We start from the raw sequence: 6,027 nt of genomic DNA on the forward strand, positions 1-6,027 counted from the left end.
CCCCATTCTGTCTCCCCCCCGACTTTCCTCCTGTCTCCCCATTGTCTTTCTGTCCCACCGACTGTCGGTCTGTCGCTGTCCCCTCCATTGTCTGCCCCCCAACTTTCCATTGGTCCCCCATTGTCTATCTGTCCCCCCGACTGTGTTCCCCAGATTGTCTCTGTCCCCCGACTGTCTAGCTGTCCCTCTTTCCTTTGCATTCTCTCCCCTCTCTCTTTTTCTCTTCCCCTTTCTCTCCTTGCCCACTTTCTCCTTCCCTCCCCCTCAATCCCTTGGTTCCCCCCTTTCATCTTTGTCCTTCATTCCTCACTTTCCATCCACCCTCTCTCTGTCCTTCCCCTTCCCTCTCCATCCTCCCATCCTTTTTTCCTTCCCCTTATTCGTAGCTTCCATTCTTTTCTCCATTCAGTCGCTCATTGCACTGTTGCTCTCCACTCCCTGGCTTTCTTTCCCTCCTTTCGGCCCTAACCCTCATCATGTTCCTTCCCCACTCCTGCCCCAGCAGAGACCTGGGGCGGGTCAATGTCTGTACTATCCCAAGCTGGGACCATCTGAATGAAGAAATGAAAGAGAGGAGCTTTACAGGGTTTCATTGACACCCTTGTAGTCTGTGGCAGAGCTGATCTGGAAATGTTAATTTTTCCCCCTTGCAGAAAATCTTGACAGAAACAAGGGGGAAATGGTTCTCCTTGAAATCTTCAGCAGAAACCAGGTATTTTCCATGGCAATTTTAATTTAGTCAAAATCGCAGTTTTTCCATCACAAAATAGTTTGACCAGCTCTAGCCAATACCCAGGGTGTGCTTTGTACCCCCCCCCTCCACAGAGAATGAGAGACTGTGACAGTGCTCAGATAGAGAGCAAGGCTCTTTAGTGCCAACTGTTGAGTGTGACCATCACAAACATGCCAGAACCAGCCCTTGTCCTAACAGTGGTACCTACTGTGTTTTTGTAGCCATGTTGGTCCCAGGATATTAGACAAGGTGGGTGAGGTGTTGGTCCAATAAAAGATATTACCTCACCCACCTTGTTTCTCTCGTGATACATACTGGCCTTTACACCCAATACTAGTTGAGCAGGTCACCCTCCAAGTGAGGGAGACTTGGCAGGGATGGGGTCTGATCTGATCTGAAGAAGAAACATTAAGCCTGTTCAGACTATTGGAAGAGGGTGCAGGACCTCATAATACAGACAGACCCACTTCTTTGGGAGTCAGAGGAGACATGCAAGGCATAGTAGAGTTATTCCCTTTTCCCCTGTCAGAAGATAGCACTAAGGTAGGTGAAGGCAGGGAGGGGTGTTACATCAGTGAGAATGCTCTCTTACTTGGCAAAAGGCTGATGCACAGCAAGGCGAGACAGATTTTTTTTTTTTAATAGTATAAATCTCATTGATTCCTAGCTTGTAGGCATTCGAGCCTGTAGGTCTGGAGGAGGGATCTCAATGAGGAGTAGGTTGTGGCTTGGTTTATCAGCTCAGAAAGGGCATTCCATATGTAACTTATCAATTGATACAGGCTCCTGTCATGCAGAAGGGTCTTAAATGCTCAGAGAGCTTTAAAAGGCATACATGCAGGGTTTTTATTTAGGCAGCAGTCAGCTACTGAACTCACTGCCCTGCAGTCTTTTTTATATGAGCCTGCCGGGCCATGATTGGTTGCTCCTCTCAGCCCCTTTCTAATTGGCTGCCTCCAGCCCAGCCTCCCTAGGGCTGCTTTTAACCCCTTTTCTGCCGGTGAGGAGCAGCCGTCCCATCACACTCTCCTTTCTCTCCACTTGTTCTGCTGGGATCACTTTTTCTCCTAATTTTCAGCAGTTGTATGATAATGCTTGTTTTTCATCTGGCCTGGGTAGTGTGGCTTATAATCCAATATATCATAACCATGCTGCACGCCGCTGCTTGGAATATTACAATGACAGAGGGACTAGAATGTAGGTCTTCCTGCTCCAAAAGTATGAGCTGCTGTCACTTGAGCTGAAGGACAATCTTTAGGTGCTGTCCAAATTATATTCCAGAGAACAGTGGTTTTCAAACCGTGAGTCGTGACCCAGAACTGGGTCACGGAATGGAAGGGACTTGATCGCGGCGGCTCTAGTCAGCACTGCCAACCGGGCCATTAAAAGTCCCATTGGCGGTGCTGCCTGGCTAATGCAAGCTAGCCCCTACCTGTTGCGACACTGCGCTGCGCCCCAGAAGCGGCCAGCAGCAGGTCCAGCTCCTAGGCAGGGGGACCACAGGGCTCCACGCGCTGCCCCTACCCTGAGCACCGGCTCCTCACGTGGGCGAGAGCCACGCGGAGCCGCTTGTGTGCCTCCGCCTAAGAGCCGGACCTGCTGCTTGCCACTTCCGGGGCGCAGTGTGGTCTGCGGTGCCAGGACAGACAGGAAGCCTGCCGCTGCACCGCTGACCGGGAGCCGCCCGAGGTAAGCCTGTGTCCCAACCCCGCACCCCAATCCTCTGCCCCAGCCCTGAGCTCCTACCAAATCAAGAGCCCCTTCCTGCACCCCAAACTCCTCACCCCTAACCCCACCCCAGAGCCTGCACCCCCAGCCCAGAGCCCGTACTCCCTCCCACACTCCAACCCCCTACCCCAGCCCAGAGCCCCCTCCCACACCCTGAACCCCTCATTCCCAGCCCCACCCCGCAGCCCTCACCCCCGCACTCCAACCCTCTGCCCCAGCCCTGAGACCTCTCCCACACCTCAAACCCCTCATCCCCAGCTCCATTGGGTCGCAGGCAACAATCATTTTCTTCAGCTGGGTTGCCAGGAAAAAAGTTTGAAAACCACTGCCATAGAATTGTAGTGTAGGACTAGAAGGGACCTCAATAGGTCTTCTAGTCCAGTCCCCTGCACTCAATGCAGGACTAAGTAATAACTACACCATTATGACAGGTATTTGTCTAGCCTGTTCTTAAAAATCTCCAACGATGGAGACTCCGCAACTAGCAAATCCATTACAATATCACACATAAGACACAACTAAGTACCAGAATTAGCCCATTACTGAATTAATTTAAGATAGTTTTCCCTGTATAAATGATGGAATTCAAAGAAAATGTTCTTTGCTTATATATCTATAGCTGGCTTAGAAAGGGTCCTAACTGTTCTTAAATTAGCTACGTAAAGTACCTATGCATCTTTTAGATGATGAGATTTTATGGTCAGGGACTGGTGTGTTGGAATAAATATGCACACGATCTTTTTTAATAACATAACATTATTTGCTGTGGTATGGTCTTGTTGGAATCTTGGAGATAAAGATCTTAAAGATACTTGGGGTTTTAGCTTAGCAAATTTACTAGACATCTAGATATACTTTTTCCCTTTAAAACATTATCCAGCTCATAAGGATCATATTGCTTTTCTTTTCCTAACACACTGGTAACTGATTGTTATTGTGCAGGGTCTTTTGGATGAAACCTTGAAATCAAGATTCTGACTGCTCTGCATGGACATTAAAAATCCCACAGCACTTCCTGTAACAGTAGGAGTTTGCCCCAATGTCACTGGCCAGCAAATTTCCTCACCCCCCATTATGTGGCAATGTAGTATGTGCCAATCAGCTGTCTGACAGCCACCTTCAGTCTTGGACTTGGTTGCATTCCATTTGATGCAGTGATTCCTGTATATTATCCATAAAGTACTATCGGATGGAAGGATGGGATGAGTTACTTTTAAGGGGAAGGTGTAGCTGTCACCGCCTAAAGGTTTTTCTCTTGGCTTGTGTAAGTCATCCTGATCCCAGAATATGGCAGCTGAGACTCATTTCCACATTTGCAAGGCCTTGAGAGGAGGCATTTTGCTTTATCTGATTCTCTGCCTTATTCTGTCTGTAAATATCTGATGTCTCTGACAGGCTGTTAACTACATCATTCAGTGATTCAGCTTGGGATGTGTTTATTAGCTTGCATTATATTAAATTGTTCTGTGCACTCCCTTTGAAAATCAGTCATTGACTGTCTCAGTTGGCTGGTTTTGTTCACTAATATTTCATTAGACATAATCGTTTTCTTATCAGCACTTGTTAAAGAACAATATAATATGACCATGGAGATGTCTCTTTCAGTTTCTTCCTCCGAGTGGAATTTTACATTGCGATTTTGAACTTTTGCATTAATATTATTTTCATGTCTTCATGTAAAATATTTTTTGTTCCATGAGAAAAGAAAATGCTGTCTTGTCACATGACTACTTTCAGCCACTCTCATGTCAGCGTATTTTGGATGTTTACGATTTAGGGGATGGCTACTGAGATTGGTCGCCATTGCTCCAAATCAGATTGGGTGTACCCACGATTGCATCCTAACCGGATGCAACCGCGTTTAGTGATAACTGTTAACTTCTGAGCCAATCGCATACCAGATGCAAATCTCTGCTTATTGAGAGCTCACCAACGGGGAATAATTTTTGTTCCCTGGGCTTGTATCTTCACCTTTCCTTTAAGAAAAAGCTGTTACTCTTTTTGAAATTCCTGAGTATAGTGAAGACATTTCAAGGGCCAAAAGCTGCATTAGTCCAATATCCAGGATTTGCCATGTAACAATCCTGGACAAGTGGCAAAATAGAACGGCTGATCTGAAGGACCAGTGTCTTTTTTAAGGTCTGATACCTCACAAACCACCAGGGCTGTGAGTCTGAGGAAGAGGGTGATGTGGTGGTGTAAGTGTACAGTTGATAGCTGCCAGCTGGCTATCTGCTGTGGTGGTCTGGGCTGTATTACATGGGTGGTCGATCAAGGATTTAGGTGTACATGGATACTAGGTCAAGGACTTAGATGTGGGAGAAAGGTAAGTGTCTGTCTGGGGAAGCTATGAGGAAAAAGACCATCCTGGTGAATTGCAAAGAGAGAACCAGAGAGAGATGAAGAGTTTGTCCTGGAGGAGAAAATTATGTCTATTTGTGTTGGAGAGGCCAGACATTTGTGTTGCTCCAGAGCTCATCAATACACCTTTTAGTTAATCACAGGAGGGCCTCTTTTAAAGCAAATGGATGGTGATGTGTTGACTTGTTCCTGCACCAAGAAATTAACCTGAGAATAGATATAAAGTAACACCAGCAACAGAAAAGTTAATGAAACTGCTGAAAACATTGACCCAGAACTGATGTGTCATCCTTGGGATTTAAAATGGATGACAGTTCTATTGCAGCAAGTTCTGTTGATTTAGGCAGTTGCAGATATCGATGGGATAGCAAGTTTGCTATATTAAAACTGACTGAGAGTGGTGTCTGGTCAAATTTATCCAAGGATGGACTAAAACCCTATTCTACAAACTAGAATAAAGATTTTGATGCCAAATTTAAGAGAAACCCCTTCCTGTACTGATGTTTCTGAACTTCAACTCAGGGCACTAAAGTCCATGAAGGTGTGACAATAAGGGCCACTACCATCCTGTAAGTGTTAAAGTTACAGTATTGAATTTAGATCCGTTCCTCTTTCTGATTCTTAATTTTGGCATGAGCCTTTTCTCCAGCTGGGGACACTGGGTGCTATCATCTTCTTTTGCCTCTTGTTGTAGTATCAGTAAAACCACTGGTGCAACCCCGTAGTGGGTATGGAGTAACAAAGCCCGATTCTCCTCTTGTGAAGGGGCCGATCCAACTCTGACTGACTTCAACGGGCGTCATTGACTTGACAGGGCCCTCACACAGTGTAAATCAGGCGTAACTCCCGTGAAGCCAAATAACTTTTGGCCATTAGTATTTATTTATCTTGGGGTTTTATCCTGCCGCCCATCACTGCGGTATCTGAATACCTTCCGTGCAATAGGAATAGCAAACTCCTTCATGGAAACTCTGGCACTTCTCCCCTTTCGGGGCCACAACTCTGCTTGGGGGAGGGTAGATTTTATTAATTTCATCATTATTTAAAACGTTACCTCCCTAGCAAAAACCCCACTGTTGCTAATACCAGTTAAGCTCCTCTAGTATTGACAACATTGGGAGCCCCTGGTATTAGAAGCACCTCCAACTGCTCCTAGCATTTTAAGCACCATGTCATTTAATCCTGCTCGTAGCAGTTCTGATGGA

The sequence above is a fragment of the Terrapene carolina genome, unplaced genomic scaffold (assembly GCF_002925995.2).
Source record: "Terrapene carolina triunguis isolate 2854851 unplaced genomic scaffold, T_m_triunguis-2.0 Scaffold67, whole genome shotgun sequence".
In the NCBI taxonomy this organism is placed as follows: Eukaryota; Metazoa; Chordata; order Testudines; family Emydidae; genus Terrapene; species Terrapene triunguis.